Raw genomic sequence first — 25,031 nt, forward strand, 5'->3', positions numbered from 1 at the left:
GCAAAAATTGAAAATGGTCTCAGTGATGAGCAAAAGAGGAGTCATTGAAAAACAAACAACAAAAACAGAGGACATCCATGTAATAGAACACTATAGGTAAAGCAAAATGATATTTTCAAAGAATGTTTAGTGGCACATGGAAATGTTTGTCATGATGTTAGGTGAATAAAAAGATGCAAAATTTGCTGGGCATGGTGGCTCATGCCCAATCCCAGCACTTTGGGAGGCCAAGGCAGGCAGATCACCTGAGGTCAGGAGTTCGAGACCAGCCTGACCAACATGGAGAAACCCTGTCTCTACTAAAAATACAAAATACAAAAATACAAAAGCACATGTGGTGGCACATGCTGTAATCCCAGCTACTCGGGAGGCTGAGGCAGGAGAATCACTTGAACCCAGGATCCGGAGGTTGCGATGAGCCAAGATCGCGCCATTGCACTCCAGCCTGGGCAACAAGCGCAAGAGCAAAACTCCATCTCAAAAAAAAAAAAGATGCAAAATTTTCTATACAGAGTAATTTCAATTTTATACAAATAATACACAATATGCATTAAAAAGACTAAAAGAAAATAGATTTAAAGTGTTACCAACACTTATCTTTGAGTGGTGAGTTACGGTGATTTTTGTTTCTTCTTTGAAAGTTTCTACATTTTTCAAATTCTCTTTAGTTAATATGTATTATTTTAAATTAGAGAAAGCATTTTTATTTTAAGCAAAATACATATGTAATGAGGCTTCAGTGATCTTAATTATCCCAGAGTATGCCCTGGGTTAAGGAAGGCTTTGGCTCAAGCATCTATACCTTCTAAACGCAATTCAGGCAATGGTCATTAATGTTCGGTACAATGGCTCTATTGAGGGGATGTTTTATTTTTATATTTCTCAGTTGATATATATATATATATATATATATTTTTTTTTTTTTTTTTTTTTTTTTTTTTTTTGAGAAGGAGTCTCACTCTTTCACCCAGGCTGGAGTGCAGTGGCGCGATCTCGGCTCACTGCAGGCTCCATCCCCCAGGGTTCACGCCATTCTCCTGCCTCAGCCTCCCGCGTAGCTGGGACTACAGGTGCCCGCCACCTCGCCCAGCTAATTTTTTGTATTTTTTAGTAGAGACGGGGTTTCACCGTGTTAGCCAGGATGGTCTCGATCTCCTGACCTTGTGATCCGCCCGCCTCGGCGTCCCAAAGTACTGGGATTACAGGCGTGAGCCACCGCACCTGGCCTCAGTTGATATATTTTTAATAAAATAAAATATTATTATAACACTAGAGCCTTGTTGCTAAATTATTTATAAAACCTTTTGGTAATATAAAGCTATCCTCAAGTTGGCTCATTCGAAATCCTGAGGATAAGAAAACCATGGGGGATTCTTGAAATAATTCTGCACGGCTGGGAGGAAGGTGCTGGACTCTCTGGGGTTTGGGTACATCCTACACTCGCGCCTTTGTCAGGAGAAACACAGCCAGGGTGCGGACCATGCTTGGGGAAGAGCCAGGCCCCACATTCCAGTCCCAAGAAACAGCTCCTGCACCACCAGAGAGAACAGACCAGCAGAGAAAGCCCTGGATTCCAGGCATCCACACAGCCATGACATCTGCTCTAATGTCCAAGTCACCTCAGAGCTGGGAGGAGTCTCAGATGGTGTCAAGTTTCCAGGATCGCCGAAGGAACAGAGAGATCGCAAAGGTCAGTTTCAGATGGGAAAATCCTAAGATGAATCTTGGAGGGAATACTAGCTTTCACTACCGAGGCTTCCAAATAAGTTACAGATCCCAGGCACAAAGCAAGGACATCTTTATCCTCTCCTCTCCCCGCTCATCCTGAAACTGACTTGGAGATCCCTTTCTTCGGGCTGCAGCCTGGCTTGCTGAAGACCTAAGGCAATGACCAGCAGTCAGCCAGTCCACAAATGCCAAACAGCCAGCATACACCAGATACTGCCATGGCACTCACAAAGTTTTGTGGTAACAAAGCAGAAAAGGCATACAGTCGAGTGCTACTCAAATCTTTAGTGTGCCCACACATTACCCGGGGATCTTGTTAAAAATGCAAATTCTGTTTCTATAGACCTGGGGTAGGGACTGAGATTCTCTCAAGCTGTCAGATGATGTTGATGTTTCTGGTACATGGGCAATGTTTTAAGTATCAAAGGTCCAGTGGATGAAATATATACAAAATATATAGAATAATATATATAAAATATACAAAAATAAGCTCCTGAATACTTACAGTGTGCCAAGCACCAAGAAGCTTGTCACGTGGAGTCTGTCCCTGAGTTTCTCCCAGCCTTGATCTTAATGACACATGTCTGTAAGGACACTGAAGCCACTAGGACAGATAGGGGTTGCCTAGGGTCAAATCTATGCCCACACGTGGATGAGCCACAGTTAGACCAGCGGGCACAGTAATCTTCCACTACACGTCAACCCCCCCCCCCTTTGGGCTCTCAACACAAAGACAATGGTCCAGTAACCTCAGGAAGTGATGCTTAATCCACAGGAATATAAGGATTACAAATGGCGCTTTGGACTAGATATCTTTTTTTTTTCTTTTTAGAAAGAGAGTCTCACTATGTTGCCCAGGCTGGTCTCAAACTACTGGGCTCAAAGGATCCTCCCACCTTGGCCTTCCAAAGTGTTGCAATTATGGGTGTGAGTCACCACACCTGGTCTAGACTAGGTAACTTCTCAGGTCTCTTTCATTCCTGAGATTCTAGGAGCCAATGAACACAATAGGTGCAGAAACCTACAAAAGGCCATTAGCCAACTTTTGGTCAAGTGAAAACATTTTAAAAGCAGACAGGCAGAGGATATTAGTAAAGGTCGCAATATTCATTTTTCACATTACAGACTTTCCTCTGTTCACACTGAGAGTGAAGCACTCAGAGACTGGGTTAACTCTGGGGGGAATAAAGGAGAAAGACTTCTCTATAAGTAGAATCTCAGGCCCTATCACAGATTTACTGAAACAGAATTCCAAATTCTTATATTTTTATTTTTATAAATGGGGTCTTGGCCGGGCATAGTGGCCCATGCCTGTAATCCCAGCACTTAGGGAGGCCAAGGCAGGCAGATCACTTGAGGCCAGGAGTTCGAGACTTGCCTGGCCCAGATGGCGAAACCCCTTCTCTACTAAAAATACAAAAATTAGCTGGGGGTGGTGGTGCACACCTATAATCCCAGCTACTCAGGAGGCTGAGGCATGAGAATTGCTTGAACCTAGGAGGTGGAGTTTGCAGTAAGCCAAGACCATGCCACTGCACTCTAGTAGCCTGGGCGACAGAGCAAGACTCTGTCTCATAAATAAATAAATAAATAAATAAATAAATAAATAAAATAAGTAAATGGGTCTTGCTCTGTCACCCAGGCTGGAGTGCAGTGGTGCAATCATAGCTCACTGTAGCCTGGAACTTCTGGGCTCAAGCAATCCTCTCACCTCAGCCTCCAGAGTAGCTGGGACTACAGGCATGCACCACCATGACCAGCTACAGAATTTGCATTTTTAACAAATCTCCAGATGACATGAGAAGCACTGGTGGGGGGGGGGGACTATATGCCTTTTCTGCCTTGTTTATCACTGCATCCCCAGAACCTTGACAATGCTTGGCATATACTAGTTGCCCACTATTTATCGACTGGCTGACTGTTGTCCATTGTCTATAATGAGTAATGTGCAATTTATAGCGAAATTTCACATGAATTTTTTATTTTTGAAGCTACACAATTGTTGACCTCAACAGCTAGAAGTCCTAGGGCACCAAATGGCCTTGACATTCCTTCTGGTGGGCCTTGTCATATTAGGCTATCTCTGCTTTCTCCTAGAACCCCACTAAAATAATAAGGAAAGAAACATACAAAAGACACTGAAAACAGGAAAGGAGAAGACAGCAGACAACAGATGTCTCCAAATATTTGGAGGATGGAAAGTGGATATATGACTGATAACTGGCTTAGTGGAGTGGAAAAAACATGAATCCTAAGAGCCTGTAGAGGGGGCGCCCCTGACATGGGATTGCGTCACAGTAGAGAGCCCCAGAAAGGCTCAGGGACCTTCCTCAGGAGGCAGGGTGAGGGTGAAGTGTGAAGAAGAGGATCAGCTGATTCCCCACCCTCCCTGTGGCAGTCAGGAGACCATTCCTCCCAACCCAGCAAGTACTGGGAGGGTGATTCTTTGCATAATTAGATCAGAGAGTCTCTGGTAGAGACACCAGAAAGTTGTTTTACTAAAATGATGACATTTGGTGAACATTTAAACTGCCTCTGCCTCCTCCTCTGCCTCCAGAACACCGACAGCCGGGTTTATATATCCTAAGGAGACTGGCTGAGCCTTCTCAGAAGAAACTGACCTAAGAGAAACAACCAGCAGATGCTGACCTGTGGTCAGTTCCCAGCAAGATGTCCTGGCCCCTGTCAATCACCCTTCAGTGAAGCCTACCAAAGACAGACTTCCCCCGCACACAGAGCCTCCAATCAACCTCGAAGAGCTTCAGTCTTAATGTGAACACACTAAGGGAAAGTCTCTGCCATGAAATATAGAGACCAAAGCAAATAAACCAGGGAAAAAGGGAAACTCAGAGGGTGTGGCAGATTGCATTTTCCAAAAACAGCCACAATACTTCTGCTTCTTTTCTTTAAAACATGGTCCTTTCTCCCATTAAAAGCTGGAGTTTATCTTCTTTTCCCTTGAATCTAGGTGGGACTTCAACTAACAGAGCCACACCACCCAATATGGTTGCCAGTGGCCATTAGGCACGTGTGGCTGTTGAATAAGTGAAAAGTTGCTATTACAACTGAAGACCTGAAATAATCATTTTATTCAATTCTAAATAATTTAAATTTAAAAACTGAAGCAACACAAAGTGTTTTTCTTCTAGCTTTATTGTTTTGGCAGGACTGTATTTCACATTAACTACTAGAAATTCAGCATCTGAAAAAAAGAATTTAGCGGCCGGGCGTGGTGGCTTGCGCCTGTAATCCCAGCACTTTGGGAGGCCGAGGTGGGCGGATCATGAGGCCAGGAGATCAAGACCATCCTGGCGAACACGGTGAAACCCTGTCTCTACTAAAAATACAAAAAAATTAGCCAGGCATGGTGGCGGGTGCCTGTAGTCTCAGCTACTTGGGAGGCTGAGGCAGGAGAATGGTGTGAACCTGGGAGGCGGAGCTTACAGTGAGCAGAGATCGCACCACTGCACTCCAGCCTGGGCGACAGACCGAGACTCCGTCTCAAAAATAAAAATAAAAATAATTTAGCATCTGAATTGAGCTGTGTTGTAAGTATGAAACTTACGCTGGACTTTGAAGACAGTATGAGAAAAGAATGTGAACTATCTCATTAACCATTTTCTATTCATTACATATTAAAGTGATATTAAGTTAAATAAAATATATTATTAAAATTAACTTTATTTCTTGTTATATTTTTAATGTGGCCACTAGAAAGCTTGAAATTGCACATGTGGCTCACGATATATTTTATTTATTTATTTTATTTATTTTTTTGAGATGGAGTCTCGCTCTGTTGCCCAGGCTGGAGTGCAGTGGTGCCATCTTGGCTCACTGCAACCTCTGCCTCCCAGGTTCAAGTGGTTCTCCTGCCTCAGCCTCCCAAGTAGCTGGGATTACAGGTGTGCACCACCACACCCAGCTAATTTTTGCATTTTTAGTAGAGACAGGGTTTCACCATGTTGGCTAGGCTGGTCTTGAACTCCTGACCTCAGGTGATCCACCTGCTTTGGCTTCCCAAAGTGCTAGGATTACAGGCGTGAGCCACTGTGCCTGGCCACAGTATATTTTAATCAGACATCACTGCAATACAGAAAAAGGGAAATGGCAGTTATGTGATTTCTGCAGCTAGGTCATACAAAGAATGCAGCTTTCACTCGGCTCTTGCTTTCCTGGGATACACATCTTAGGAGCCCTGAATCATCAAACTAGAAGTCTGATTCCCATGAAGCTTCCATGCTTTAGGGACCACATGTTGCTAGAGACAGATGCCCCAGCTGTTTGAATTTGTCCAAACCAAACACCAGACGTGAGTGAAGAAGACTTCAGGTGATTCCAGCCCTAGCTGACACTGAATAGATCAAAGATGAGCTGAACCTGCAGAGCCCCGCTCAGGTTGAACGTTCATGAACAAAATAAATGATATTATAAGCCATGAAGGGGAGGGGAGAAATTTGTTACACAGCACTTGATAACCACAATAGGGGGAATCATGCTGGAAATGGAAAAAATAAAAACTAAAACTGTGGTTTCTCTCTCCTTAAAAGGATTTAAAAAATTACATTATAAAACAAGAATAAGATGCTATAAAATTGGTATATTCAAAGAAAATAATTGTTGAAATTAGAAAGATGATTGCTGAAAGAAAAATTTATAGAAAAACTGGAAGATGAAGAAATTTCCAAGAAATAATAAAAAGAGCAGAGATAAAAAAACAGAAAAGAAAAAAATTTAAAGATCACTCAAACAGACTCAAACTTAGCTAATAGAAATGATCAAAAAAACAGCAAACATAAGAAGAAATACAATAAACAGTCTCTAGGCTGAAGAACATGAGTTTCCAGGTTGAAAGTTCCTACTAAGGGCTCATGATTGGGAAATTTAGAATAACGAGCATTGAGAACAAATACTAGAAGCTTTCAAAGAGGAAAAAAAAAAAAGGGTTGGCCAAAGGGTCAGAAATAGAAATAGAATCCAAGATAATTGCCTTTAAAATTCTGAGGAAAATAGTTATAGTTTAAATGCGCATGGAGTTATAGTTTAAATGCTATACCAAGCCAAACTATCAAATTTGAAGGAAGTATATACATTTAGGCAAAAGACACATGCAAAAATGTATTTCCTATGCACCCTTATTCAAGAAGTTACTAGAACGTAGAAGACGAAGGCTTGGGACACTGAAATTCAAGAATTCCTAGCATGATGTTGAAGCAAAGTCTCAGGACAGTGGCTGAGCTCCTGCAGCCAGGCTGAAGACGCCCCCAAGTTGAACCTCACCCTGTGGCTGCTGGTCTGGGAGCGCTCAGCTTGAAGCAGGGACTGCAGTGCTCAATGGAGATGACTAATGCAAAGCCTAAGAAAGAGGCAGTTTCTTAGCCAGGGAGTTAATGAAGAAGAAGAGGAAATTAATATCAAAACCAAACCTTAGGGCCCTGCATGGTAGCTTACACCTGTAATCCCAGCCCTTTGGGAGGTGAAAAGATCATTTGAGGCCAGAAGTTTGAGACTAGCCTAGGCAATGTAGTGAGACCTTATCCCTACCAAAAAAATATTTTATTTTTTGTAAATTAGCTGGGTGTGGTGGTACATGCCTGTAGTCCTAGCTACTTGGAAGGCCCAGGAGGGAGGATTGCTTGAGCCCAGGAGCTTGAGGTTACCACTACATTCCAGGCTAGGTGACAGAGTAAGATCCTGTCTCTAAAAAAAATACACATTAAAATAAAACCCAAACCACATATAGTTATTTCTAGGTATGTATACTTACGCTTAAATTGCTTATTCATTAAATGGCATCCAGTTCCTTCCATCATGTGGACTCAAGTATTTTCAGCTAATCCTTTGCATTGACTTTATCCTAAAAAAGGTAAAGAGACTGTTTCCAGACATTGTAAGCAGAGGTACCCAGACTGGGCAGTCACAGTGGACATTTGTGTTCAGATTCACAAGTGACTAGGCCACGGTTCACACACAGGTACATGAACAAGGCCTGTTCCTGTTTGTATTTCTCACATTCCATAAGCAAATGCTCACGTGGTAGTATGGCCTTAGTAGTACAACCAAACAATGCGGACCCATTTTCAGGCATCATTTAAGTGAAGCTACATGATCAGTCTGTGTGAGTTCTCAGTTCTCTGTCTGCAAGGGTGTGGGCTCTTCTGGCTCATTACTGTGGCATTCTGGAAGCTTAAGGAGGTGTGGTCCTGCCCACCGTCCTCTTTAAGACTTGGCACGCTATTGTCATCTGCTGCTGCTTAGATACGACTGCATTTCTCCCTGCTGTTTTGGTTGGTTTGTGAGACAAGCAGGGTAGAGATGGGGATGGTGCATCGGGAAGAAAGGAAGAATCAACAACCTCCTCTTCTTTTGTAAAGAAAACAACTTCTGAGCAGAGGGCCACCTGGAAGATTCTTCCCCACCTTACTCCTTACTCATCACACTAGTGACTTCTTTTATCACTGTAGTAAGCACCTTTAAAAAAAACTCTAAAAGAACTAAAAATGTTCACTCTGACCCTTATTTGACCTTAGTCCATAACTGTCTGCCTGATCCCTTTTGATAAGCCTGAATTGCCCAACCAATGGCTGCTAAACCACAATGATCTCTCCTGCTTCTGAGAACCCTCTCTGACCAACTAGGCCCCAAAACAGCTCAGCTTCAGCTGGCTCTTCCTACTCTGACTCTATAGAAATATTACCCTTCCTCCCCAAGACAGAACATCCTTTAAAGTCTTCTCATGCTGTAGCATTCAGAACAAAAGTTTATGCTAATGATGCTCTGGCTGATTATCTTCTACAGTTTTTGATGCCAAGACACTAATCACTGCCTGGACCCACTGCTGAACAGCTTAGCCACTCTGATGAGGATAGAGAATGCAAGAGACCCCCAAGTCTCTTCTGGAAGTCCCAGGGACTGCACAGTAAAGTCCTGCCCCCAACTAATACTTGGCTCTCTTTGCATTTAAGTACCACCTAAGCCTTTGTTCTTCTTCTTAATTATCCTTGGTGAAAAACTTTCATTCGATTGTTTCTTAACTCAGGGCTCTCAGCAACAATATGGGTGTGTATTGTCGAGATTCTGAGGGCCAATCGTGAGCCATTCAATGAAACGCCAAGTCTTTTTCTGGCTTCTTACATGTACAAACATGACGCCAATAGCACCAAATATTTGAAGCTTTGATGGAATTTTACCAAGAACAATTTAGAACTTCAGTGGCCACTCTGATCAATTTGGGATATGAGTAAGATAATCCATTTGCATGGCACTTTACAAATGATTCAAAGATTCCAAATATTCAATGACTGGCGTTTTTTTACTGGTATAAAAAAGCCTTTGAAAGACAGAAATATTCTAAAATTGCTTCCTTTAAGGCCTCCTTAAGAAAGGCTAAAAAAAACCTGGATGATCTAAAATCTAAACTTAGAACTATCTTCTCCCTCTCCCAACACAATTAATTGCTCATTGGCCTCCCTCCAGTTCCCTGAACCTCGGCTTCCTCTTCCCTCTTGCTCTGCTGTTCCTCATTCTCCAGATCCTCTTTCCTCTCCTCCATTGCCCCTTCCTAAACACATCCCTCTCACTGGACAATATATCCTCATAATGTTTTCCTAATATAGGTAGGAATGAAGGTCACCTTCAAGGTCAATGACGTGTTAACTTTAATCCTTGGTCAAGATCAGATTTGCATGATCTAGTTAAGGACTTCCCAACCCCTAGCAAGGAAAAACAAAAGAATTAAGAATTGTCCTTGGAACATATATTCTGAGCTCCTTAGTCTTTAGCAAATAATTTGATTTCCAAAACTATATCCAATATATGAATCAAAATTTGACCATGATGGATTAAAAAAAAGAGCATAAACATATGACAAGATATCTTGGCAGCTCTCCCTGAGATCCTTCACATCAAAAATCCAGTCTTACAAACTGGGAAAGAAGACATCCCAATCTCAGAGATCATTAACTATCTTACCTTCCAGAGTTACTCTGATCTTTATATGATAATATCACAGTTGCCTTATCTACTTCCTGTTGGTTGTGGTCTTACACCTGAGGGGTACCTCTTGGAGGAAACATTATCAGGTAACATAAAATACAAATACTGCAGTGAAACTCCAAGAAATCATCCCACTGGATTCCTGTTTCCCAAGATATACACGCTCATCCTGAACTTCTACAATGACAGGATATCTAAAACTGATTTCATAATTCTTCTGAAACAAATGGCATCACAAAGGAGACAGCTTTCCAAGGAATTTCAAACCAAGTAGCAGACAGCTAGACATGGAGTGCTTTTGCTCATGACCTCCAGTTCAAGACCCCAATCACAGGGAGCCACTGAGTGCCATACCCTTAATTGTCTGTTTTTTCTCCTTCTTTTCAAAACTGTCTTTTCCCTTCTCCATTGGTTTAGCACTAAACCAATGCCTTCAAAAAGATAGTTTTGAAGAGGAGGAGAAAGAATAATTTTGAAAAGAAGAAGAAGCGTTTTTGAAAAAAGAAGAATCTTATTTTAACAAATAAGATTCTTAAAATTCTTTCCTGTAACTATGCTATCCTGGATATCAGAGATTAAACCTTGGTAAGTCAAGAAGATGAACAAATTGTTAGGTGAGTTTACTAATAACAAACTTCTCTTCTCTTTGGGTTGGGCATGGAACTGTTCTGGCTGATCCTAGGTAGGGCGGGATCCATCTAGGAATATGGGCATTATCCAAGGCCTTCTGGTAATTCTTTTAATAGGTGTTGTCCCACAGTCACTGACTGTGCTCTCTCCAGAGTCTTAAATGCTCTGGTCAGCTACTCACTCAAAAATGGCTGAAATTCAACTATGAAGGCAAAAATCACCAGCACATCCAACAGCAGTCATTGCCAACGAGCCTGAGTCTGCAACTGACATCAGTTATGTATTTGGAGGAGTGAACAAACCAAAATATGATCAAATTATGAGACTTCACCTCTCTATTGACCAAGAGATAAGAGGCCCTAAATGACTGACAATGTTCCACTGTGACCCTTTACAGCTGTTTCTCTCACTCTCCTTGGCAAAACGCAGATTTCTCATCCAATGGATGGTAAAATACAAGACCAATTCTTCCTCTTGTGAGAACCATCTTTGATCAACTATTACCAAAATTAGCTGAGCTTCAGCAGACTTTTCTTGCTAGAGGTCTATAAAAATGTTGCCCTTCTTCCCCAAGGCAGAGCACTCTCTCAAGGTCTTCTCATGCTGTGGCATCTGAGTAAAGTGCTCTGCTGTTCAATGGTGCTCGGGTTGCTTTCCTTCCACACCAGCTGTGGTTTCACTGCTCAGCAATTTCAAGCTCAATATAGACAAACAACGCAAGGGGATTATGAAAAATTAAAAACTGTCATTGTGTTATGGTAGTTAGATTATTAAGAATTGTTTCCTATTTTCCAAATTTTCTCTAAGGTAGTTACGGTATCTTAATCGTATCTCCTAATGAAAAAGGAGACGGATGCGTTACTCAGTTCCTACATAATTATAACCAACTCCAAGAAAACATTTCCAAGATCTTTACAATTTGATATTTTCCAAGAAGATACTCAAATTAAGTCACCTGGGGTACAGTTTCTTTAAACTTGTTCTTTTCTTTTCGAGACAGCATCTCGTTCTGTCACCCAGGCTGGAATGCAGTGGTGCAGTCATAGCTTACTGCAGCCTCAAACTCCTGGGCTCAAGCAGGAAACTTTATTTAAAAAAAGGGAAAAAAGAAAAATAGCCTATTTCCCCAGCAGATATGTGAGTATTTGGTTTAGAAATGACCAATGTCTCAAAAAGCTTTGATTTCCTGCCACCTACTCTTCTCAAAAATGCCAAATTAATGGCATCTGATCCTAACAAAGTGAGGCATCCACAGCTAAAAATGTCTTTATAATGGGGGTAGAGAGAAAGGGGGAAAAAGCAGGGGTAATTTTTTCCCAATATGTTTGTCATTATTATAGGTTATATATACAGAAGGAAAGTTAATTAAGCTTTAAAAAAAATCCATCACACATCAATGGCTGCATTTTAATGAGTACAAAAAGTTGAGGTGTTTACTACCAATTAAAGTGGTTTTTAAATAAGCATTAATTAACACAGAAATTCAGAAGAAAGTTATACCTTGTCAAAGAAAGGCCAGTGCAGGCTATGCCCACTTCTGCTCCCATTCATATTCAGATAGTAATTACCACCAACCCTATATTTTCCATAATAATGAGGAGATGCTGTCATGTCTATCAAACAACAACACACACACACACACACAAAAGTGGTGGAATTAGAAATTCTAAACCTGAAGTAAACTTTTCACATTTTTTTCCTTCTGGGTTTTTCCCTCGTCCATGTCAGAGTGATTCAAAGAGGAGGTCTGCCTTATTTTAACAGTGACTTTCTTTATTTTTCCCCTTTTGTAGGAAACATTGTGGGGGAGCCCTCATTGGTCAGAGAGGTGTTATTCAAGTCTACACCAATAAATCAGAACAATTACCCGATCATGGTTTAAGAGGGCCTGCAGTTCTTCCTTTGTTTCTTAATAATTATGTGAATTTGCATAATCCTACGGCCTCTATTCTACTTCCTTTTAGAAAATCACTGTCTATCATAAGTGGTAAGGACGAAAAAAATATAAAATCTTTAAAAACCCTCATCCTAACCAGCACACAGTCTGATGCACGGTCTCCTCCTGGAGTGGAAGGTAATGGGAAATATGCTGGACTTTGGGGAGGTACCTATGAAGATGCCAGGAGGGGTGTCACAGGAAAGGGTTTCTCAAGCACCTCGAAGCAACAGGGCCCAGATGCTCAACCTTACTACTCAGACACTGGATTTTCTTAGTGATGACCTTTTTCCAACCAAATTCACATATGATTAAACAATAAATCAGCATATTAATTTACTAATTTATAATGAAGGGGTTCAGATATTCCCTTGCTGAAGCTTGGAGTTCCCAGGCTTCCTGTCAAGGTGATCTTTCCAATGTCAACATGTTTAAGAAAGGAAGCTGGGTTACTAATCAGAAGTCTCCTTGGTGAACACAAAATCAGAAGAGGGAAGCAGAATGGTGTGGGAGGATTCTGCCCCAAGGAATATCCCCACTACACCTCTTTATTGTTAGCAACTCACTCGGACTCCCACACACGGAGCCTTTCTTCCTTATGCAGTGCTGCAAACACGCTGACTTTGGTCTCTGTGGGCTCCAATTTTCAGTGCAGATTCCTCCCCATTTCACTGACACATATTTTTCTTTACCTGACAGTAAAGCACCTCCCGTTGTGGTCATTTAATTAGTCAACTTCTCACCATGCAAGGAACCCTGTGCAGTCACAGTCTTTAAGGATCCAAGGATAGAACACCAAACAAGAAAGATCAATTCCAGGAGTTTGCATCAGAAATGTTTCAAAGAATCAAGTTAGCTAAGTTGCTGTAAGGTCAATTCTTGAAGATAAAGTGCGAGAGGCAGCAGGTGAAGAGATTTCATCCTCTTGCAGAGAGGGGCGATTTCTCCTCAAAGTACAAAAAGGTGGTAAGATGCTTCCAGAACCTCACACAAAGAAGTTGGAAGGAATCTACCCTTCTTCTTAGCCTGAATTTAAGCCCTGCATCATACATGACCAGAGAGATGGATGAAGTGAATGGTTTGATTATGTGGCCTTTTAGTTGCCGGAGTACATTTTCAGTGTATACAGGTAAAGCTGTGGTAGCTTCAGAGTTGCTATTTAAGCCAGGCTTAGGGAGCAATCGAGTTGGAAAGGGCTTAAAGAACTTGCCTGGAAGCCACATTTGCAAGGCAAACATCCCATTTTTACTTAGGTTAAGTGTTTCTTGGCATGGCCTGGAATGCTGGTGGAAATCGAAGGAGGAGGTAAACACTGCCATTTGCAGTGAGATTACTGAAGGGTGAGAGGGCCCAGGTCTAATTTATCTTTGAATCATCTACGCTGCCTAACAGGATGAGTACAACACAGGTGGTCAAATGTTTAAGTGAACGAGAAGTGGGCTTTTGTGTCCTACCAATAAGTTCATGCCTGCGTTTGGGTCCCTCACGCACCCCGTGGTTTTCCTGTTTCTTGACTAGTGACCAGGCTCTTACTTTGGAGCAACCAGCTTGCATGTCTGCCCTGTCACAACTAGACCTAGGAAAAGACTGAAAGTGGACCAGCAAAAAATTACAAACAAAAATCTAAAAAACAAAAACAAAACAACAACAACAACAGCAAAAAAAGCCCTAGGAATTTAGTTTGGAAAGAGAATAGGCTGAATTGACATACCAGAAAAGGAAAGGCTGGAAATCAATGTGGAGTCAGAAGCAGAGGCTTCCACATCACTGAGGAGCCACAGAACACAAACATCCTGCCACCCAACGTGCAGGCACCCTGTATCATTCCTTCCCGCCTTTTAAAAATATAGCTGCTCACTGCTGGCCCTCACCTCAGTCTTACCTATCCATTTGTACAGAAATAAACAGCCTTCAAAGAACAGTTAAGTACCAATGTGCATCTCAGGAGAGAACAGTAAAAGGTTGGCAACCCCAAATTCCAGAAGCAGGAAGATCTACTGCCTAACGTGGCTCACCTTGGCCTTTGCCTCTCATCCCTTTCACTGCTATTGCCTTTACAGGAAAATGCCCATTGAGGTATGACCGATTCTTTTTTTTTTTTTTGAGACGGAGTCTTGCTCTGTCTCCCAGGCTGGAGTGCAATGGCACAATCTCGGCTCACTGCAACCTCTGCCTCCTGGGTTCAAGAGATTCTCCTGCCTCAGCCTCCGGAGTAGCTGGGATTACAGGCACGTGCCACCACGCCCAGCTAAATTTTGTATTTTTAGTAGAGATGGGGTTTCACCGTGTTGGCCAGGCTGGTCTCAAACTCTGACCTCAAGTGATCCACCCGCCTCGCCCTCCCAAAGTGCTGGGATTACAGGCATGAGCCACAGCACCCGGCCTGAGGCATGATTTAAATATGCAGTTCACTGTAATTCTTTTTGGAAAAGCACATTTTCCTCATAGAGTAGATAGAAGTAACATGCCTCCTTGGTCAAGTCTGGCAAAATGAAATGTCCCTTTTTCTGAAATTCTTCAGTTATGCTACACCCATTATCTTGCCTTATTAAAATGGAAAGAACTTTCCCCTGTGCGTGTCCCATTCTGCCATTTATCTGAATTGGGATAGATTGTGCCTTTCCACTCAATTTGGACAAAGAAATGAGTTTCATTTTTATTTATGGGCTTCATAAATCCGTTTCACTTGCTGCTTTTCATGCCCCAGTTCCACGCTGTTGTGTTGGGATTTCCCACCATGCCAGGCAATTAAACCAAAAAGTCGTGGAAAAAAATTTCTTTACAAAACTCTTTTAAATCCAAAATATACATAAATCATCTCCATCCCAGGTCCAATATATTTAAGGGATGAGATCTTTAAGTCTTTTTTTTTTTTTTTTTTTTTTTTTGAGCATCCAACTCCCCAGATTAATTCTTTTGCTGTCATCATCCAGCCCTCATTTGAGCTCTAAAGGTTAGTTCAAAATTCCAGGACGGAAAGAACTCTTTAATTTTAGATACTATGTTTCCAGACCTAGTGCCAGGCATGTGAGAAGATAATACAGTGGCCCTGTGGCTGTGGCTGGGGGCGCCTGAAGAACAGCAGGGGGCTCACAGACCAGCATCGCCCAAGTTCAGATCAGGATGTGCTTCGGAAACCTGAAGCAGCAGCACTAAGAGTTCCATGTTCTGTGCCAGATTAAAAAAATAGACAAACAAACAAACAAACAACAAGCCAATCCCAATCACACAGACCTACAGCATTAAAGGAAGGGTGGAGAGATGAAGTCCTGTCTCTTGGTACTTTGCCACTCGCACAGGAAGTTTCTGTTGTTTCTCTAAATACAGAACTGAACAGCAGGCTTCTACCTGATAAGGCTGCATCCAGCAGGATCCAATAGATCCAATCCAATCTGATAAAATGTAGGGATTGAGTTCAGGTATAGTTCAGTCCTGTTATACAACCACCCAAGGAAAGAAACTCAGTGAAACTTTACTTACACAGAAACGCAATAATATGAATTTTGTGATAGTCCAGACACAAGCCAAGCCGAAGTTTACTTTATGGCTTTCTCTGATTCAATCACACCATATATCTATAGGTATCAACTAGTGTAAGCAAGCAAGGAATGTTTAAATCTGGCTCTACTAGGTTATAAGTTAAAAGCAGGAAACTAATAAAAATGGGAAAGGAATGTTTGAATCTGTCCCTTCTAGACTGTAAGCTACTTAAGATCAGAAACCATTGTTGGTTCCTCCTTTTGTCTAGTCTATGGGAAGTGCTCCATGTGGGTTAGATTCATGCACCTGAAATTCTTTGTATGCAAGGTGAGCTGGTTGCTTCAACTGTCGTGCCACTAATCACTGGGGTCGACCCAGATGCTCAGGCTGACTGGGATGGTATTCCCTTCCTCCCCCAGTATGAAGTCTGGGAAGATAAGCTAGCAAGTAAGAATGTGTAAGTGTGTGCATTGCACAATGTTGACACGGTTGACACAAGTGTTTTGGTCCAGCTGGCAGGTATATCCCTGGAGTAGTGATGGGTGGAACAGAATAAGATGAGAATGTCACCAACCATTAGGATCATCCACCTCCCTTTGCAAACCACACAACCTCCTGGCTTCAAAGCTACCTGCCTAGCACGGAGAGAATAGGGGCTAACGGGAGCACTCTGGTTCATTTAGCAGTTACTATTATTATGAAAGATTAATAAACAGATATTCTGATTTATATCACACCTTTTGAACTTTTGTTAATGTGGGTCTATTTCACTGAATCTGATTAATTATGGTCAATCAAGTTCTAGACTTAGCCAAGATGAGGTCTAGAGCCCCAGTGGTGCTAGCCACAGCAGGGGTATGCCATGGAACTTCCTGCCTCAGCAGCCAGCCAGCCCTCTTAAACATTTTTAATACCACATAACATCTCAGGAAGTACTTAATTCTACCTCAGGGATACTGCATGCTAAAATGAGCAAGAGAAATATTAGCTAGAAGAGCGCTTTGTGTATCCCACTGGACTGCAAAATCGCATTGCCGTAAAGTTTTTGAAAGAACAAAACGCTGCTTGAAAAAACAGTTAACAAAAAAAAATCCTTTCCTTGATAACACTGAACAGAGATAAGCTTGAACCAGAGACCCAAGTCCATTTCATAAAGTTGTACATGTTGTACACCGCACAAGGACCCCATCAAAGAGGCACTTGCTACATCCTAGGCATTGTAGATTTATATTTACTGGCCAATAGCAGTAAATGCCTTGAGGAAGGGTGGTCGTTTCCTAAGTTGCACAAAGATACCAATAAAGGCTAGCAGTAGCCCTGTAGAAATGACATCCGGTAAACGGACAAGATAGCCAGCATCCAGATGCTTTTATCTTTTCCACTTAAAAAATACACACACACACACACACACACATTGTATAGGCACCCCAGAAGTTCCTTCATGTGCCCCAACCAATCACAATCTTACTTCCCCCAATGCACCAATGATCCTGTTATAGTTCTCATTTCTTTGCATTTTAAAAATCATTTTATCACCCAAATGTGCATCTCTAGATACTACTGTTTAGTCTTTCACTTCTTAAAAATATATCTTTCAATTCTTTCTTAATCTATTGGTTTCTCTTACCTACTTTTCATTTCTTTACAAATTATCTGTTAAAGAACCCAGACTATCAGTCCTATCATTGCCCACAGTGTCTGTTGCCAACTGCATACTCATGGTGGCAGTCAACATGTTTCTGTGCCTTCTGTATTTCCTGCAAGCTAGCAGCTTGATCCACGTCAGTTTCAAACCCAGATTGTATCCCTTTAGCAAGGTGGTGTCTGGCAATACTACAGGAGGCTCCTGTCTGATTGTCTTTCTTTTTGTGATCTTACCAACCATTGATGCTCAATGCCTGTATCCATCCATTGAAGACTGCAAAATGGGAATATTCTATCACTTCTTTTTCATTCTGTAGCTGGAATAATTTTATAAAGACACTCTACCTCTCATTATTTGGATACTCAGTGATATCGTTCACATAAAAATCAGCATAAATGCTTGAATCCCTTCATTTCCAAGATTTCAAGATAGCGAATTGGTTCCCTGTAATTCTCCAAAGGTGATCAATATTTTTAATATCAAGTTGTGCATTTAAATATATAGGATGTATCAATTCTTATTATTTTTGAAGGTCAAATTGTCCCATGTGTGGCCAGTAGGAGGCTCTGAGTCCTTTTGCCATGACCCCAAGAATCTTTGATAGTTTCTGTGTTATCTCTTACAAAATGTTTCAGCTTCATTTTGTAAGCCTCTTGCACCACAGTTATTGTTCCAAGAAGTCCTAATTTCTTTTAGGATAAAACAGTTATTTCAAAACCACAATCTGGGTTCTAGACACACTCTCTGCTAAGTTGGACACTGTTTCTAAGGGCTTTCAGTATGATAAACCAGGAAATATTATTGATTCAAAGATAAAAATATCTCATATATTTATATTGAGAATTTCTATTCAAATTCAGTACTCAGTTTTTACATAACCACTTCTCAACATCAGACTCTTTCATTCTGGTTCTTAAAAGCAGAAGAAATGGCAGAATTATGATATTCCAATATTACTTATCTGTTTTGTCCCACATCAGACGGTTCTGCCTTAGACTGGGTAATTTATAAACAACTTAATTCTTCTGCTCACAGTTCTGGAGGATGGGAAGCCCAGAACCAAGGTGCCAGCAGATTCAGTGTCTGGTGAAGGCTTGCTCTCTGCTTCAAAGATGGTGCTCTCTTACTGCATCCTCACATGGTGGAAGGGGCTAGGCAGCTTTCTTTAATCTCCTTCATTAGAGCACTAGTCCCATTTACCACTTAATTATTACTTCCCCCAAAGCCCCACAGCTTAATACTATTGCATTGGGTATTAGGTTCCAACATAGGAATTTTGTGAGGACACCAAGATTCAGATCATAGCACCACATGACACAGCAAATCTTAGAATGACAATACCATCACCACAAAGATTACCAAAAACATTGCAAATCGTTTGCATATACTCTTGCTACTTTCTCCACTAAGAAAAGCAGTTCTATTACACGGTCAGAGCATATAGCCATTACACACTGTACTGTCTCCTTCTTAGTCCTCCTTTAGTCATATTTCTACAGGTAACTCTTTAATTCTTAAGTTTATATGCTAAGGTCTTTCTCATTTCAGTTGTCTACAATACATTCTCTACTAGGTTTCTTAGGAAGAACTCGTGGGAACTGCAATAGACTGAATCTTTGTGTTCTCCCAAAATTCATGTTTAAATCCTACCCCGCAACATGAGAGTATTAGGAGATGGGGCTTTCAGGAGGTAATTAGGATAGATGAGGTCATAAGGGTAGAGCCCCCATGAATGGGATTAGTGTCCTTGTAAGGGTCACAGAGAGCTTGCTTCCTCTCTGCTCTCCCCTATGTGAGGACACAGCAAGTCGGCATCTACAACCCAGAAGGCAGCCCTCACCAGGACCCAACCTTGTTGGCACCCTTATCTGACTTGCAGACTCCGCAACTGTGAGAAATAAATTTTTGTTGTTTGTAAGTCATCCAGTCTATGACGCTTTGTTATAGTAGTCCAAACTAAGGGAAAAAATACTTTCTGAGTTTTTCCATGTTGATAACCACATGTGCCCTTTATACTTAAAAGTCAGTTTTGCTGGATATAAAATCCTTGGCTCTCTTTCTTTCACTGAGTATTTTAAATGTTCTTTTACTTTTGCCCTTCTATAAAATGCTGTTGAGAAGTGTAACTAGAAACGTTTTCCCTTGTAAATCATGTGCTTTTTCTTCTAGAAGTTCAAAGTACTTTTTCCTTTTTTTTGGTATTAGTCATACTGTAAACACTCTCAGGTATGCAGTGTGCTTTTTTCATAGGGTGCTTCTTTTTTTAAAATTTCAGAAGTTTTCTTGAATTAGTTTTTACTAGTTCAGTTCCCTTGCGTTGGTTTTCTTTGTGATCTACTAAACAAGTTCCATCTTCTTTGCCTACTTCAATATCTGGCACTTTTTCTTCAATCCTTTTGACTTAAAATTAACTTTTTTAAATTCCTTTTCAACTTACATTTCTGTTAACGTTTCTTTCTGTTGTGTTGATTCATACTTCTGTTGTGTTTATTCACTTTTTTTTTTCTGAGACCAAGTCTTGCTCTGTCACCCAGGCTTGAGTGCAGTGGCAAGATCTTGGTTCACCACAACCTCTACCTCATTGGTTCAAGCTATTCTTGTGCCTCAGCCTCCTGAGTAGCTGAGATTACAGGTGTGCACCACCATGCTCGGCTTTTTTGTACTTTAGTAGAGACAGGGTTTCACCGTGTTGGCCAGGCTGGTCTCAAATTCCCGGCCAAAGCAATCCACTGGCCTCAGGCTCCCAAAGTGTTGGTATTACAGGCATGAGCCACAGTGTCCAGCCTATTCACTCTTTTGCCCTCTAATTTAGTCTTCATTTCTGAAATAATATTTAATTTCTAATTTTTTCCTGAGCTGTCAACTCATTTCTGAACTTTCTAATTTTTCTTGGTTCATGTCTTCTATACTTTTTAAAATATCTTTCAGCTCATTTTGAAATTATTAGTTTTACTCTGTTTTGTGAATACATCTTTCTGGAATGCTCCCGTTATTTGTAAAGGTATTATTCTGTTCCTATTTCTCTTTTTTCTTATCTCTGAGTGGCACTTAATGTTGATTCTTTTCTGTTGTGCATTTTTACATGAAATTAGTTTTCCTAAACGATGAGAATAAAGTGGGTTAAGTAAAAAAAAAAAACATTTCTAACTTCACCAAGATCCTTCTTCTGTTGTTTTGGTGGTTTTTTAAAGCATGACATCTTGCTTTCTGAAATTTCCCAACTGCTCTTCCCTTCCTTTGCTCTGGACCCTTCTCTTGTCCCTAGACTATTCCCTTTTAATTCCATTCCCAGCAATCTCTCCTAAGTGTAGGGCCCGGCACTAGAAGGCAGTGCTGGCAGGTCAATTTTGAGAGTTCAAAGGTCAGCCCTCTAATCCCCGTCTCGAGCTCTTAGCACTTACCAGGTGTTACAGTGAGCAAAACACCTTCCACCTTCAGCTGCTGCTCTCAAATTGGGCCACTGAGCTTCCCAGTGAACACCAGTTGGCTATTTGGGGTTCTCCTGTTCTCAGGTCAAGTTAGAAGCTACACTATTGCTTCCTTTTCTCTCTCACATATCATGCAAGTCTTGCAGGTATTTCGTCCCCAACTGCTTGTACTTTGTGATTAATGTTTTGTCACCTAGTTTTGTTGCAAATGTTGTCTATGAATTTATTTTGCTATCCAGTTGCTCTGTATGCTTTTATGGGGGATTACGTGGGCAGTATGCTACTGCCATCTTCACTATCTTCCCAGCAACAGCAGGAGCAGCAGCACATCTTTTAATTTGAGCTAATTTTTGCTTCTTCTTGGTTCCTTCCGTCAGTCTGTCACAGGCCTCAGTTTCGCAGAGTCCCTGTATTACAGCGTATATGTGTTTGGGAAGGGAGATGTACGGAGCGAGTAGAGGTTGTTAGTTGTGAGCAGAGCTGCAGAGAGTTAGACACAGTTCCTGCCCTTAGGAATTTATAACCAAGAATTCAATGTACATCCACTTAGTGAAGCAGAACTACAACCAGCTAGTTTCCAATCACAGGTCTTATTAGCTGGCCATGCCGACTGGAACAAGACAACTTCCTAGGACCTTAGTTTCTCCATTTGTAAAACACAGAGCGTATCATTTGCCCTAATTGTACAGGTTGTATAGAAGTCAAATAATGAAAGCATATGTGATCTGGTCACCAATAACCTGCATCCTCGAAGGTAGAAACCCTGTGTTCTTCATCTCTGTCTCTACCCCTCCATGCCTTGGACAGTGTTTGACACATTTCAGAGCATTCAGTGTTTGCACCTTGAAAAAAGTATTTAAAGCCTTATTATATGCTAATTTTAAAAGCTCCAGAGCCTCATCAATGATGACAAGAGTTAATATGGCCATGCTTGAGGGCTAGAGAGGCTAGCCTCGGAAAGACCCTTCACATGGAAGAAACGGCCTTCACTCCAAAAGTCAACCATCAGAAGACACGGAAGAGCTGAGTTTTTAAAATGCATTTTTTATTATTCAGCCTTCAGCAGAAATGTCACCTTTCTAAAGCAAGCTGTTATCATGCGCTCCCTGTGCCAAGCAGGTGCCTCTGAGGAGCAGGATTTTATCTCAACATTTTTAGTGATTTGTGTTTCTCTTTCAAGGAGTTCCATGCCTTAAGGCACCTGAAACACTATCAGCACAAGAAGGTAAGGTTACACAAGAAGCCATCTCCACAACATGAAACAGAAATTTTTGCAAAACAGGTCCAGGATCAGCATCAAAGCTACAGTCCGCAGTTACCCTGCCCAATAATTCATGTCCTCTCGGCGCAGCTCACTGTTTTCTGGTGGGCTCCTTGGTTGAAACCATATTCTCAAAGAAACTCTGTTTTGTGACAGGGCCCCCATCAGCAGGCTCAGCCACATGACAGGCCTAGGAGCAGCCAGCACAACTGCCGGCAATGCTTGCCAATAAGCCAGATGCTGCCACATATTGGCATCTGGGTCCTGGAATAGCAACCATGTTCTCAGTCTGGCTAGGGATTCTGACCCTAGCTACGGAAGGAGACAAAGGAAGGAAAGAAAGAGACGGAGCAAGGGGAGGGGGGGCAGACTGTGGAAGAGTCTCTTGGTAATTTCCCTACCATGGATTTAGAGCTTCCACAACAAAAGACTTGTTGGAAAGCTGCTACCAATGCTGCAATGGGCGGGAGAGGTAGAGACGGGAGCATTCTAAACCCAGCGAGTTGTTTTGGCACCTGGGGAGTGGGGGTGGTTGATTCAAAAGGAGACAGCTGCAGCAGGCAGCAACTGCTCTCCCCTCCTTTCCCTCAAACCATGATAGCCCACAGTGGAGATAAGCTACGGGATATAGCTTAAATCTGCAGCAGAGGGACAGAGAGTGGCCACATCAGGATGGCTGTCGCTCCCTGCTCTCTGGGTGCCAAGATTTACCAATGCCAGCAAGGCCAACTAAATGGCAAGGGCGAGATGCAGATCACAGTCTATAATCAGGAAAGGTATTATCAGGGGTGTTCTGATCACAGGAATGGGGTGCGGGCAAAAGGCAGCCCTGTGCGTTGCTGTGACTTCTGCTGGTAAGGAAGTACCTGCCTGACAGAGGCTTCAGGCCCTGCCCTAATCACATTAGGAGGAGGCATGGCCCAGAAAGGGTGGGCTGAACCCCAGTTTAGGGTTTGAAGGAAGATATGACAATAAAAAGCATGTTCTCAAAATAGCAAATTCTATCCAGTGTCCCCCTTCCCCCATATCATGTTTATGAAGAGTTACTCAGAGCCTTGCACTTGAAAGACAGGTATATGCGCAAGTCAGAATAAGAGACAGACTATATGGTGAAAAGCACCCGGGCCTCTGCAGTCTGGAGATGGGGGAAATAGCCCCTTAAGGTCATTTACCAGCTGGAGGGTTGCTTCTCCTAGGGCCAAACTGGCCTCTCTCTGTTCACCAGATACTACATTTCCTAACCAGAAACACTTGAGTGTGCCTCTGGTCATAATCAGTGTGTGTGTGGGTCGGGAGGGGAGGGGAAGGACATTTAGTGGGAATCCCTGCCCACCACTGGAAAAAAGCAGTGCAAAGCCTGTTCTATCAAATGGTGATTTTGGCAATAGTGTTGCTTTAAAAAAAGAACAGCACATTATTATTATGGCTGAGTTCAGGCACAGCTTAGAGACAGATGAAGCAACTGCTGACTCTGAAATCCCACCTGTTAAAGACGCAAGATTATCTAAACATTTTAAAGGTGCCCATTGAGAGGTCAAAATATACTTTATTAAAAATCTCATCTAATAATCTTGGCCCTTTATAAACAAAAGATCCATAATTTAAAGTGAAAGATAATCACCCACATTCCCCTCACCCCACACATACACACTTAACCTTCAGCAAACATCTGATTTCACTTTACTACTATGAAGTCCATTTTTAAAAGGTAAAACCAAGCCTACCCAGAAACCATCCCCCGCTGAGTTCCCCAGTTTTAAAGAAAACACAGAGCAGCTCTGCTACAAGGTCAGAATCCAATGAGAACATTCTGGTATCTTTCCCAAACTTGGTTTTGATTCTTTGCATTCAGATTTTGAACAACACAGGGACTAAATACTGAATTTCCACTGTGGTTTTGCTTAAGAAGCAGCAGAAAACCCAACACTATACAAGTCATCAAAGGAATTATAACTATAATTTGATGTTTATGCCATCTATTTCTGAAATGGATAACAGAAGCTGTCTATAAAGGGTGAGTTATTTGATTACAAGTAACTCTGACAGACTGCCTGAATCTCTTTGGGGGAACTTAACCACTGCCCATCAAGTGCTCTTCATTTTGCCCCCTGATTTTCTCTTTATCCAACTGCCTGATCCCCTTGTCTTTTCCCTTCCTCCTTCTCTTCATTATCTATCTTCTCCTATCACCCTTTCCTACTGACACAAGGACTCCTGGGCAAGCTTCCTAGGAAATATGATAAACACTGAAAATGTCTTCAAACTCAAAACATATACCACAGGGGAGGATGCCCATGATCAGGCAAGGCAGAGGCGATAACCTGAATTCAAACAAAGCCAGTAGTTCCCAAACTTGAGCAAGCATCAGAATCATCTGAAAGGGCTTGTTAAAACACAGACTGCTGTGGCAGCCCTCAGAGTTCCAATTTAATAGGTTTGGGATGAGGACAAGAATTTGCATTTCTAACTAATTCTCAGGTAATCCTAATGTTGATGATCTGGGGATCACTTTTTTTTTTTTTTCATTTTCCTAAAGCTTTTATTTGGAAATAATTTCAAATTTAAAGAAAAGTTGCAAGAAGAGGAAAAATCATCCATATTCCCTTGACCCAGATTGGGGACCACTTTTTGAGAACCACTGAGCTAAGCTAAATGTATGTCAGAGGTCTGGTACAAAGAGAGAAGTCACCTGGCAGGATGTAATGTCTTCTAAGAGCAAAGATCAGAACACTATCCAAATAGAAAGCAAACCAACTATTTAAAGCAAAATGTGGGAAAAAGTGCCACAAAATGATCAAAGAGTGAGTTGGGACCCAGGGGTTTTAGGCTCTGAATAGTGAATATCATTATCAACCAATGGGGGAAAAAGTGTATAAGCTTTCCTGGTTTGTCTCTCTCTGGTGATTCCTTGGGGGTGATTTTACAAACAAC

At 41.7% G+C, this 25,031-nt stretch overlaps 1 protein-coding gene across 1 annotated transcript in view; it reads right to left on the minus strand.

Moving 5' to 3' along the window:
* RPS6KC1 (ribosomal protein S6 kinase C1) overlaps nucleotides 1–25,031 on the minus strand; it is a 242,999-nt gene that overhangs the window by 1,381 nt on the left and 216,587 nt on the right. Inside the window, exon 15 of the transcript XR_004030093.1 lies at nucleotides 7,493–7,582. The gene's annotated coding sequence lies outside the window, so the exon portion shown is untranslated. The remainder of the gene's footprint in view (nucleotides 1–7,492; nucleotides 7,583–25,031) is intronic.

Source organism: Nomascus leucogenys, chromosome 5 (genome assembly GCF_006542625.1).
Source record: "Nomascus leucogenys isolate Asia chromosome 5, Asia_NLE_v1, whole genome shotgun sequence".
NCBI classification, from domain to species: domain Eukaryota; kingdom Metazoa; phylum Chordata; class Mammalia; order Primates; family Hylobatidae; genus Nomascus; species Nomascus leucogenys.